This window comes from Ostrinia nubilalis, chromosome 24 (assembly GCF_963855985.1).
Source record: "Ostrinia nubilalis chromosome 24, ilOstNubi1.1, whole genome shotgun sequence".
NCBI classification, from domain to species: Eukaryota; Metazoa; Arthropoda; class Insecta; order Lepidoptera; family Crambidae; genus Ostrinia; species Ostrinia nubilalis.
The window spans coordinates 6155712-6169730 of record NC_087111.1 but is presented as its reverse complement, the minus strand read 5'-3'; the positions used below and the strand labels follow the sequence as shown (position 1 = coordinate 6169730).

The following is a 14019-nucleotide window of genomic DNA, read 5'->3' as shown; positions in this document are numbered from 1 at the left end:
AATACTAAATACTCGAGTTACTACTACTTCGAGTTGCATACCTACTTACTTGAGGTGCTATCTTTTGGTAAAGATAATGATACTTTTGATAATGATGCAAATGGGAAAATCCATGAGTAAAGATTCACGGGTTGAAAGATAAGAATTTTAAATTTTAATAGACTTGCGTTTTTATACTTCCTGTTATTCTTCAAGTAATAATACTCATTATTATAACTATGGTTTAATCGAGCTGTTAATCAGTATGAACAAAGCTATATGTCGGCTATTAGTGGTTTGTAACGGACTACTTCAGCTGTGCTAAAGGTTCGATTCCCGCGCACAGCACAAACAGCAATTATTGTTATAGATATCCAATAAAGCAAAGAAATAGAGTTTAATACTTGTTCATAGTGTTATTTTGTTCCTACAAATACATATTTGGATTTTGCATAGAACTTGGCACTCATTTAGATCTCCATTCTTTTTGCGTCGAAGCCCACAGCCAAGCATAAATATTGTATTGAACTTGGCTCTCCTTTTTAGGGTTCCGTAGTTTACATTTATGTTTTTGGTGGAATTATGAAAGTAGGTACGCACATTACACCAATTTGGTAACAGGCTGATTCCTCGTACAAATTAGAAACTGACCAAACCATTGGCCAACAAAGTCTACAGTCTACGGTAGTTAATCACTGTTTGCCCCCAAAATATGTACAATGTACACTGTAGACACAATACCACGTAACACGAATGTAATCCTTGGCTTAACTTAAGGCTATTATTGGTTATGAGTCTAGTGCATTCCGAGCAGAGCTAGTTTCAGCTACCTATACTCTGAGGAAGTTTGTATGAATAAACATAAGTATTTTTTTACGGGACTATTCCCACCTCTCGTTCCCACCACTGCAACTCCTGTGTAGCCAGGATCTACAGCTTGACCGCCACAAAAACCCACATAAGCATTTGTGTTTGGGTTAAGGATATTGTATAATATCTGTCTGTTTATATATTTGATAGAAATCACATTAAGAGAAACATATAAATAAATGATATACGACAGTGTAACTTTCCTCCGGGGCAAACTTGACATTCACTGGTTGGGTTTTAATTGGCGGTCAAGCTGTAGATCCTGGCTACACAGGAGTTGCAGCGGTGGGAACGAGAGGTGGGAATAGTCCCGTATCATGAGAAATACTTATCTTAATTATGGCTTAGATGTGACTTTGCAAAAAATTGTTTTAAAAACCATTGTTATTGTAAGTATCCTAATAATCCTTTGAGTTACTAAACTTTATAATCCAAATGTGCTATAATAACGTTCACACAAATTATTCTTCTGATTCTGTAGAATATGTGCTTCAGAAAACATATTATATCTATCGTATTGAGCCGCGTCAGACGTCTTATACTTAAATTAAACATATTATACTTTGCTCATAAATTCTGACATCGGGGTTGTGACCCCAGTATTTTCTATCTCATTAATTTCACCGTTTGACGTTTTCAATAAATAGCCAAATTCCAATATATTTTCTCATTTAACTTGCGACCAAATGTTATTTGCCGTTTGAAGTTTCCAAATTGGTTTCGTAGACAGAACTTTTCATTTAAGAATTACACCGGCCGTAATTTAGGCCACTGAATGTATTAGTTTTTGCCCGTGTCTTCGCTCGCGTATTTTGAACCCTCGTTTCATCCCATAGGGGATGCATTTTAGGAAAATCCTTTCCTTTGGGGATGTCTACGTCATCTATATCTATAAAAGCGAAAGGTCACTGACTCACTTACTCACTCATTACGAAATCTCAGAAACTACAAGTGCTAGGATTCTCAAATTTTGCATGGGGGTAGGTGCTCACTAAGACGGGATTTTGCAAAATTCAACCCCTAAGATGGTAAAACGGAATCCACGCGTACGAAGTCACGGGCGGCCGCTAGTATTTAATAACTATCTTACCTTTCAGCAAATTCGAATTCAAATAGTTTATTCAGTACATAGGTCCTTTATAGGGCACTTATACACGTCCCAAATATTATTATAGCTTGCCCTACCACCACTTCGGGACAACATATTATGGGCTGGTGCTGAGAAGAAGTCCTACATTCAGTGTTTTGAGTCCTGTAACCCAACTACGGACAAAATACTAAAATATAAGAGAGAGACGCTGTTTGTTTAAGTTTTCATTCATCAAACAATCGATAACCTATTCATCAAAATCGTATTAATATTGTAGGCGCACTTCCTCCATTCATAAATACACATTAAAGAGTCATAATAATTCTCCTATTTGCTCCGCCGTAGTCAGTAAAAAAGTTTGATTCAAACACTAGTAATGTAGATAGCTACAGCACATAAAACTATTATTTTCTGTTGCAACATAGCTCTTATTACAATGACTTAAGATTCCAGTCTTTACCTTGACGATGTCTGTCAGGCGACAAAGTATTGATGAAAAAGCGCAACTCCCACGCAGTTAGTAGCTGCCGACCAATTCAGCGCATCTTAACAGACCAATTGAGTCTTCCGTTATCGCTACAATGATCGGCTAGGGTCATACGTAGTTTTATAGCGACTAGGTACACTTGGATGTTGTGACTTTTACAATCATGATTTTCACACTAATAATATCATTCATAAGATGCGCGCACGTTTACCAACAAGATTGGCTACTGTAGCCATGTGAGGGCACATGATAGGGCGGCCCAGCGTAGCCCTCTTATTGCGGACTAAAGGAATTTTGTGGTAGTTACGTCGTCCACCTTAGACTTCGTAAAGGTAGCAGGAAAGCGCTACATGCAGGCTGCTACCAACCGGCCATTGTGAAAATCATTGGGGGAGGCCTATGTTCAGCGGTGGACGTCCTATGATTGAAATTATGATGATGATGATGAATATCATTCATTCATCATCATCGTGGTTTCAGTCGCAGGACATTCTCACTCAGCCCACTGCTGAATATAAGCCACCTCATTCATCAAATATCATAAAATTAATCCAAAATACATTATCAATGTAAAACATACTAAAAAGAATAGAATGCAATCCATCACCGTTTCTGCAAGTCACTTTTTTAAAGCAGTTTTACATGTTCTAGTCCAATAGTACAATCCGTTGTCTAGTACCCATAGTACAAGCTTTGCTTAGTTTGGGACTAGAAGTGTAGTGTAAAATTTCCAAGGATATTTATTATTATTAAAGAACTGCTTCAGTACAAAGGTGGTTAAATAGAAAGTCAGTCAATATTGTCAGCTTAACTTTTTTGAAGGATTACAGTACCTATCTAAATAGTATTTTATATTGATGTGAGCTGGGCAGTTATAAAACGATTTGGACCATAAATAAAAACATAAAGGTAAGATCTCTCGTACCTTTTTATCAATCTTTTAAGAATATTTCCATGGCTGTATTTCAATACATGCTTTGAATTCTTAAAAAGGTAGGCCTATAACAGTGGAAATTTACTGAAAATCATAATGCATTCTCACAATGGAATTATGATCTATAGAAAGGACAACGGGACAACGGACAGAAAGTAAAGGTTGAAATCACTTGAACTCGTCAAGTTTCCCATTGTGTTTCATAACGATCACTTCAGCATGTACAAAGAGCACATCAAGCTTTACATTAAATCTTATGTAGTTGTAATTAGGTTGTATTTTAACAAAAATCTATGCTGTAGGAATACTATGGCTGTAAACTGTACGTACTAAGACATAAATTTTAATCTTATGTGGTGGGAATAGGTGCGGTTTTGCAACGAAAATCTGCACTTCATACTAAGGACTCGTACACATTAACACGATACTTCATCGTATCGTGCTACGACGCGCGACGCGGCATCGTATCATGATGCGACGTATCATGGGATAATAATGACCAGTGAGAGTGACGACATCGACTTTATACAATTACTCTCCTTATTAATAAATTGAAAGAAATGGACGTATCCAGTATCTTCTGTGTATCACTTTGTTCTTTATCAGCATGAGGAGAACTCGTCTAATGCGGTCCATTTTTCGAGATGAACTGCTACCAACCACACGACCAAATGTGATGTCGTGTCACTCGCTCGTTATAGATTCCCACGATAGGTACGACGTCGATCTACGAGGTAAACCGACGAACTCATAAAGGTAACAGGAAGGCGCTGGATGCAGGCCCCTACTAGCCGATGGGGAAATCATTGAGGGAGTCCTGTTAAGTAGTGGACGTCCTATGGCTCATACGATAATGATGATGATCGTAGCACGATGTGACGTCACATCGTGTTAATATGTACGAGCCCTAATGGGAGCCTGCCCCTTATAATTTCCTCAAATGCACGTCTTGGCTTAAGCCTCCCTATAATTTCGCAGTGTAGGGCCGAGATTTGAGAGCGAGTGCGAGCAATTAGAAATTCTATAGCTATGTATAATAGGAGGGAATTTACCATGTCACCAAGTCAGAAACATATCAAGTTTCGTTGTGTACTGAAATGGGTCGAAGATTCAATGTTTCTGGTGCCACTCTCATTTGGTTTTAATGCTGAAAGCAGTCCCATCTACTATTATTATTAAAGTTAAATAACGTGTGTTCTTATAAGTTGAAGAGCATTCTTTTTATTACTAAGTAAAATTTCGACGTCACTAATTTAACTCACAAATATTTCTCTTAAAAGCCGTTAACAGCAGATTACTTGAGCATTTGTTAAAAATATTGAGTACCTAAATACAATTCTATAGACAGTTTTTTGTAACTAAATCACGTTTTTCGTTTGTTTTTACTGAATTACCATAAATTAGCATGAAACGTGAGGATGTTTATTTTAATAGAGATTTTAACGTCAGAAATTATTGTGAGTTGGGTAAATGGAATGGAATAAATGGATGACGTCAGAAGTCAAATCGTTGAATAAGGGATTTAGGCAGAATCAACCATTGATATTTAGGCTCACATTAAACGATGATAAGATAAAATATGTTTCTTCTGAAAGTTTTTTTAAATGTTTGAACGCAAAAAGTTATTAAAAGTAATTTAAAATGAATGTTTGAATGTTACAGTCCACTGCTGGACTATGAGCCTCCTCCACTATAGTGGAGGGTTTTGCCTTAATCTCCACGCTCGGCAGGCGGGTTGGAGATCGCAGTTTAAAAGATTGATGTTTTTCAGAGAGCACTTCCGTCCGTTCTCTGTTTGATGTTTCTTCGTTTGAATTCGATAATCGTCAATGGGGGGCTTTGTTAAGTAGTGGATGTTTTTTTACTGAAATGATGATGATCATGAAACACACATTCCACAGGAGCTGACTCTGGCTTTATAACACAGTCTGTTGAAAAGCAAAGATAATTTAAAACGATCACAGTCATGTGTTGTTTTGAAAAAAACCGGAACTCTACACGTGCCTACTCGTATAATGTGGTAAGTACTTATATTATTTTTGACTTGTTTGTTATTGAGGTAGGTTTCAAATGAACATAGTTGTAAGTAGCTCGTGCGATAGAAGACCCGCACTTCTAGTCTAGTCATTTTTGCACTACGAATAGTTCGAATCGTAAATGTATATTAGTTGTAAGTATAAGACCTATGTCTTTAGTCATTTCTGACCACGTGTGATTCGTATTACACGGTGTGAATCGTCCAAGTCCAAATCGACTCTTATGGTACTAATGATTCCTTAAACCATCCGTCCAGAAGTGATTTTCATCAATATCTTTCATTTAATAACGTCTTGTCTTAGGCGGGTGCTCAAAGTGGAATATTTCACAGATCTCCTTAGGGTGCGAAAAGCTCTATTCAATCAATAGCTCTTGGGCACTAGCTCTAGCCCTAAATGTATCTCAAAACCCACTGTTAATGTATAAGCGACAATAACTGAACAGTGGAGGTGTCGGACTGACCAATAAAGATCCGAGGACCGCTGGTTCGAACTCCGCCGCTGGACTATTGTGGTGAACCCACTCCAAGCATGTTTTGCTTAGCCTTAGTAAGGGTTAACGTTTAAAAATAGCAATACTAAGGCTCGTTTGCACCAACTTTAACCTTAGCAAACGTCAAAAGCCACACGAACTCTATAGGTACATAAAACACCGGTTATCGTTATAGTTACGGTAAAAGTAAGATGGTACAACTCAGCCCAAGTGCACTCATAGAGACGCAAAAAGGTTTTTCCTCTTTTTTCTTTTACACGTTTTATGAATAAGAGCGTAAATCTTTCTCGTCATGAAACACATCTATCACAATTATTAATTTGTTGACACGTACGGACGACGGCACATAAAGCTTTACACTGTAGCATCCTATGGGACTGTAATAGGAGCTATTTTTCAAGGAAAATGTATAGTCGGATATGCTTTCAGCTAGAGTGCTAATTTGATTATACCTAAGTGTACTCGTAATATTTTTACGTGACTTTCTTGTAGACTGATACAATGATTACATCGTTTGCTGCTAGTGATGTCACAATTTGGTCACCGTTTTTCAATTGACACACTTTTATGAGCTGTCAAGAAGATTCACCTTAGATTTTGTATGGCAAAAAGTAATGACGTCACTTTTTTACGACCTCGTATTAGCATATAAACTCAATTAAGTAACTTTTATTGACGTCAAGACTAATTAGCATGTACTTTTTACCATTTACTTAGAAATTTTCAAATTCCAATTATGAAGAAGAAACAAAATTACGATAAAAGTTGAAATTAACTGAAAATCTTGCACCCTACCTAACAGTAAATTAATAAAATTGATAACAATTTTTTCGGGAAAAATCATTAGTTTATTAGCATTATAATGAATGAATGACAATTTTTTTTTAGTTTAGCATAATAAAACAATGTTTTGTACACCGAATTGGTACCTATAAAACTATAGAAAAACCAGTATTTCTAGTATCAAGATGTAACTCTCTGACTTTGATAAACCTTGGAACGTGAACTCGTAAAATTATAATTTATCTGAAAGATACTTCTTATCAGCAGCTACTATCTGACCCCCTGAACAAATTCGTTCTTCGCTTGTACTTAGTTAATTAAATTGATTAATGTTGGCACAGTTGTTTTACTTTGCTTATAATTTTATTTGTTGATACGTCATGTAGATTATGATTAAAATACAAGACAGCCTGTTTTCTTTCTTTTTTAGGGTTCCGTACCTCGAAAGGAAAAAACGGAACCCTTATTACCCGGATTGTTAGCGACGTCGACCAAGGAAATACGCTAACTTATTAATTAGAATCGATTAGCAACATTAATAGTCAGATAATGTTGTAAAATAATCAATTAGAGTCGATTAGGTATAAATAACATTCCATCTCTTTCTCACATTATCTCTCATCTCGCTTGCACATCAATTACTCTTCCACACACTTCTGGAATATTCGAGAGAAAAAGAAACGGGACGGCAACATCGGACCTCTCGCTTCGAACATTCCAGAACTATGGTCCAGAACATGAGAGACAGAGACAGGAATATTGGGAGAGAAAGGGATGGATATAGCCCGGGGCCCTATAAATACGGAGCGAGGCGCTCCGGGAGACAGTTTAAGTTTATTTAAAGTTGTTGTGTTCAGTTCAGAGAACAAGTGCTCCAAGCAACAAGTGATCTGAAGAAGCAAGAACTGAGAAAAGGAAGCGAATAATAAACGCGAGAAGTCTCAGCAAGTGAAATAGTGGTTTTATTCCTGCAAGTAGCACCTACTACGCCTGACATAGTAAGGGCAAGCTCTCAACGGCAGTCATCATCGTCCGGTCAGCGCTCTCGAACACACACAAACGCATACAGTCCACTGCAGTCCACCACATTTTCCTGGTCCTTCGAGTAGCCGGATTACGGGAATAGCGAAGATGCCTGTCACCAGGTCGGAGAAGCTACGAGGTGCCGCCGCCGCGGCTAGCGCCGCCGCCGCAGGGAGAATTACGTCGCCGCCGGTTCATGGAGGAAGTACTCCGACGGAAACCACGGATACTTCATCAACGCTGACCCCGTATCCCGCCGGGGGCGCGTCCTCACCGCGCATCGCCAGGGACCACGCCGCGCCGGCTGTTAGCACCCGGGTTATGGGAGAGCCCGGTGTGCATTTGGGAAGAGGGGAACCAGCACCGCGCTCCTACACAGAGGAGATAACCGCCGACGTCACGAAGCCACACGAAGCACTAAGGGCCCGTATCGCGGAAGCAGAGAAGAGACGTGCCGCCGCCGCCGCCGCCGCCGCCGCAGCCGCCGCCGCCGCAGCCGCCGCCGCCGCCTCCACGCCCACCGCGGCCAATGTTGCCGCCGCCACCGTCGCCGCCGCCAACGCCGCCGCTGCGACTCCCGTGACTACGGTGACCACCGTGCCGAATGTTGAAGGACAGTACGCGCCGCCCAAGCCGCAAGTACATGAACAAACGCCGCGACTGTCACGAGTGAATCAAGACACGCGCTCCGTCCGCTCATCAAGAAGAAGGGCAGAAATAGAGGCCAAATTAAGAGTGGCCCGCCAGGAACTGGAAGTTGCCAAAGCGGAATTGGAGTTGGCCCAATTGGATTCCGAAGAATTGGAAGAGGATCCAGAAGAAGTGCAATACAGGCAAATGCAGATCGAAGATTGGTCGGACCACTCGAGCATCATCGCCGAGAAGGTACCGGCGAAACCACAGCCGCTACCGCCGCCGCCGACCGCCGCGCCGCTGCCGCCGCCGCCGCAAGTTCTACCGCTGCCGTCGTCGCTGTCGCCGCCGCAAGTGTTGCCGCCGTTGCTGCCGCAAGTGTTGCCGCCGACGCCGCCGCCGCAGCCACTAACTTCGGAAGGGAGGACCGATATTCAAGAATTGGCCATGGCCATCACCAAGCTGTCACAGAGGGCAGAAGGTGGCCTCACAATGCAACTAGTCGACCTCCCAAGCTTCAACGGCGCATGTGAAGAATGGCTCGCGTTCAGAAGGTCTTATGAAGACACCGCGCGCTCCTTCACGCCGGCACAGAATTTGGCGCGACTACGAAGGTGTCTCCAGGGGCACGCGAGGGAGGCAGTCAAGAGCCTCCTGTTCACCGCCGAGGATCCGGAAGAGCTGATGAAGAGCCTGGAGGTCCGGTTTGGCAGACCTGGAGCGATTGCCCTGGCGGAATTGAAGAAGATGGAAATGCTGCCAAGGGTCAACGAGTCATCAGGGGAGATCTGCATGTTTGCCAGCCGAGTCCGCAATGCCGTGGCCACCATCAGGGCACTCGGCAAGATGGAATATTTGTGCGCACCAGGAGCCGTAGAGTGTCTTATTGAGAAGATGCCGCCGACAATGAAGTCTCGGTGGTTGATGTATCAACGTGAGCGCCGGGCAGAAGGAAAACCAGCGCTCGAACTTATGTATGACTTCATGGAAGTTGAAGCAGATATGAACAGCGACTACGCTCCCCCAGAAGTGTCCTGAGACCAAAAGAGGAACACGTTCAAGAGGCCGGTCCACCACGTCCCACAAGCGGAGGGATACTACGGAGATCAGAAGACCGACGTGAAGAAGTGCCCAGAATGCCGAGAAGATCACTGGCTGTACGAGTGCAAGAGGTACAGGGAATCCAGTGTAGACGGAAAATGGGAAATGGCAAAGAAGGCAAGAATGTGTTTCAAATGCTTGCGCTTCAAGCACGCAAGGAACACATGCCGGGCACAGCCGTGCAAGAAGTGCACGAGGTGGCATCACATCAGTCTTCACTCGGAGAAGTCCGCAGCAACGAAGACTCAAGAGAAGCCCGCCAAAGGAGTTGTGTCGTCGGTGCACGCCACGAGCTGCGGAAGGACCTACCTCAAAATGACGCCGGTAAACCTTTACGGGCCCAAGGGGACAGCAAGAGTGCTTGCGCTCCTGGACGAAGGATCCACCGTCACGCTGCTGGACTCTTCAGTAGCGAAGAAGATTGGGGCGCAAGGGAAGCCGGAAGCCATCACCATCGCGATGGTCGGGGGGAACGGTATGCAGAAGAGCAACTCCCAGAAGATCAACATGAAGATCAAGGGGGTCCATTGTAGAAATAAACTCAACATGGAAGCGAGAACTATCGACAACTTGAAGCTGACGAAGCAAGGTGTCGAAGAAAGAATGCTTCAAAACTGGAAACACCTGAAGAAAATTAGAAAGAAGCTGGTCTACGACAAAGAAGTACCTAGACTTCTGATTGGGCAAGACAATTGGGGGCTGATAGTCACACGGAGACTACGCAGAGGGAAGGCCTCCGAACCAGTTGCCTCTTTGACCAGCCTTGGCTGGGTTCTGCATGGATGCAACACTGGAAGAAGTGATCCAGTGAAGTTAGTGCACCACAGCAGACTAGTAGAAGATGGAACGGAAGCCTTGGTTCACCGACACTTCGAGAAAGAGGACATCGGAGTGGAACCACGTCGGCCATGCAGCAGCGCCGACAAACCGGCTCGCAGTGTCCTGAAGAAGACCAACAGAGGGCATCAGGCGCACCAGCGTCCCATCAATAAGAAGTTGGATGATCATCCCACCAGGATGTTTGAACATGGGAGGTGCCTAGGAAAGAAGGGTCCGCACGGTGAAGACGACACTAATGGCCGTCCTGGAAGAAAAGACATCACCGGAAGAAGTCTTGCACACGTTCCTTCTCGAAGCGAAACACATTGTGAGTTCGCGTCCACTTACCTGTATCAGCGCGGATCCCAAAGACGAAGAAAGCCTAACGCCGAACCACTTCCTCATCGGAAGATCCTGCGGAGCGATGACGCCGGGCGTGTTCAAGGACCGCGACTTCATCGGGAAGGCGAACTGGAGGACAGCGCAGCGCTTGACGGACCACTTCTGGCGAAGATGGCTAAAAGAGTACCTGCCAACTTTGATGCCAAGGAAGATAGCCGGACGGGAAACAGAAGACCCTCGAGTCAGCGACGTCGTTTTTATAGTCGACGTATCGCTTCCAAGGAACACTTGGCCACGAGGGGAAGTGCAGAGGGTATACCCCGGTCCGGACGGAAGAGTATCTACGAGTCCTCGACGTGCGAACACCCAGAGGAGTGCTACGGCGACCGACGCGACAAGTGGTAGTCCTGGTTCCTGCCAAGACGTCGCATCCGGAAGAGGGAGTGCTTCGCACTGCGGGGGAGATTGTTAGCGACGTCGACCAAGGAAATACGCTAACTTATTAATTAGAATCGATTAGCAACATTAATAGTCAGATAATGTTGTAAAATAATCAATTAGAGTCGATTAGGTATAAATAACATTCCATCTCTTTCTCACATTATCTCTCATCTCGCTTGCACATCAATTACTCTTCCACACACTTCTGGAATATTCGAGAGAAAAAGAAACGGGACGGCAACATCGGACCTCTCGCTTCGAACATTCCAGAACTATGGTCCAGAACATGAGAGACAGAGACAGGAATATTGGGAGAGAAAGGGATGGATATAGCCCGGGGCCCTATAAATACGGAGCGAGGCGCTCCGGGAGACAAGTTAAGTTTATTTAAAGTTTATGTATTGTTTTGTTCAGTTCAGAGAACAAGTGCTCCAAGCAACAAGTGATCTGAAGAAGCAAGAACTGAGAAAAGGAAGCGAATAATAAACGCGAGAAGTCTCAGCAAGTGAAATAGTGGTTTTATTCCTGCAAGTAGCACCTACTACGCCTGACATAGTAAGGGCAAGCTCTCAACGGCAGTCATCATCGTCCGGTCAGCGCTCTCGAACACACACAAACGCATACAGTCCACTGCAGTCCACCACACGGATTATCCATATAGGGCTTAATTTAAGAATGACCATTAATTTAAAAACAAAAGTCTGTAAAGAGAATTAAATTGAAATCTAAAATGTTACTGATAAATTATTTCGGAAGATAAACTGGAAAAACCTCAGCAGTAAAGAACATCGCAATGTAAAGTCAACTAAAATGCGAGTTGAAGTACCCTAAAGACATTTTCTTTTTAAGTAAACACTGTCAATTGTTTTTTGTAGAATGTAAAATAAAAATTAAAGATCTTCATTTCTTTTGTTGACACGATCCCTTCCATTGGGGTCGAATAGTCATCCGACACTTCCCAACTTTTTCAACAATGGGAATAATGCTATGGTAAATAAAACTATGTACACAACAAATACATAAATCTCAGTAAATACACGTATACCGACTAACGTCAAATACAAACTGTGCTATTTGTTTAGGTTTTCATACCATTTGCGTCATTACGTACTTAGTTTAAGAAAGGATGAGCAAAATCACGCAAAAAATTGTTTGGTGCACGTTAGAATAGCTTCTTAAATCAAGTGGTATAACTACTGAGGTCATGACCAGTGTCAGACTTAATGTGTCATGTCTGACTTGTTTCTATCAAAAAAGTATGTATTGTACGTCTTAAATAATTATGTAAATAAAAAGGCTTGATGTGCCCGTCGTTACTCGTAATTATATCGTTGGAACACCTGCAATGTTCTACTTAGGTATAGTTAACTAAGATAATTTTTAATAAAATCATATACCTACTTTTAAAATATTGATTAAAAATGTAATGTAGAGTGTATTCGGAAAATTTTGGAAGATGAGGATGGAAAATCGATGTCAGCGGCATCAAGGAATTTATTGGAAAGAAAATGGTGTACATCTTTTTAAAAAAAGTAACTTATTTGGACAACAAGATATTAATTAAATTGTAAGATTATTATTTTTGTGACACAGTAAACTAATAATATTTCAAATTTTTTATTCATTATTATTTATCTTTCATAGTCAAAAATGCAGTATCATGGTATCTAGAAGTAAATTAAGTAGCAAGATTACGGTAAAAAAGATAAAACTGAGCAGTTTTTTGTCTGAATTTTTCTTTATACAGCGCCCTTTGTGATAAAGAGGATTTTCCTTTTTCATTAAAGGTGTTCGCTTCGAAATAAATGAAAGCAGAAATCGCATGAAAGACTTTGAAAGCAATAGGCAGCTTGTGTGATAATCGAAGTATTTAACAAAGAATTATTAATGATATTGTAAATAGTATACTTAAAGTAAACAGTAGGAATATTTTTAATATTTTTTACGTAGAATTTTTTACACTGAAATGTCTTTTTCCTCGTTGGAAAACTTTTCATGAGAGTAATCGGCAATTTTCCGAAAGATGCGACATGATCTTTTTCTGTTAAGTTTTCCAATTAAATTGTTGGTCTTATTTTCCTTCGTAAAAATGTAAATAAGTTTAAATTTAAAGTGAAAAAAAAAAACGTGAACAATGTTTTTTTCATTAATGGGTTAGTGGTGAATTTATTTTATTTTATAAAATGCGTGATAATATACTCTTCTAATCGATTTTAAATATGCTTCCGGCAGTCAACACTGTCCTTAGACGAACATATTCAAATATGTATGTAAACATAAATTATCTTTTAATTCAAGGCTCTTACACTGTCACGCAGTTATAAACTTTTTTTAACATCGCAATTAGATAAAATAAAAATAATATTTAAATAGGTACTTACATTTCAGGTGAAAAACTAAAGATGAAAGGGTCCAAAGATGAATATTGAAAAACTATCAAACTTGAAACACTTAATTTGTTTCTAAAAATTCACTTATAATCAATTTAATCTTTGCCACATCACTTTATCAGTTAAAAAAATTGACGCACTGCGATAAGGTAACAAGTACAGTTTTGGTACTTCACTTCACAGCACTGCGAATCTTTTCAATTTTATCTTTCGAGTTTTTTCGGTGCGCGTAACATGTAAGCGGGGAACGCGCGACGTCCTTCCAACGTCATGCCCGCGACACTACTGGCGCTACTCTAGTTCGTAACTCGCCGCGACGTCGCACCTGTATTCGAAATTCGAATTTTGATATTTTCGGCCAGTTATCAGATTATACCGATTAATTATATCTAGCGGGTTCGGATTTGACAATCGATAAATGCGGATCTCGATTTGGGAGTGGAAATTCGAAAAAGAAAATCTTTGTGTACGATCGCCTGAATATTGTTGTTTTTTTTTTAGTTCTATGCAGCTATAGTTTGGGTATTCGAGAACGCTAAAAATTTTGTAACTTTGTGTTAAATAATGTTATGAGCGATTCGCAGTAATAATAGAATTA

At 41.1% G+C, this 14019-nt stretch overlaps 1 protein-coding gene across 1 annotated transcript in view; it reads right to left on the bottom strand.

Annotated features, from left to right (window-relative positions):
• LOC135083922 (5-hydroxytryptamine receptor 1) overlaps positions 1-13696 on the bottom strand; it is a 134805-nt gene extending 121109 nt beyond the window's left edge. Inside the window, exon 1 of the mRNA XM_063978677.1 lies at positions 13413-13696. The gene's annotated coding sequence lies outside the window, so the exon portion shown is untranslated. The remainder of the gene's footprint in view (positions 1-13412) is intronic.
• Positions 13697-14019: the final 323 nt, after the last annotated feature.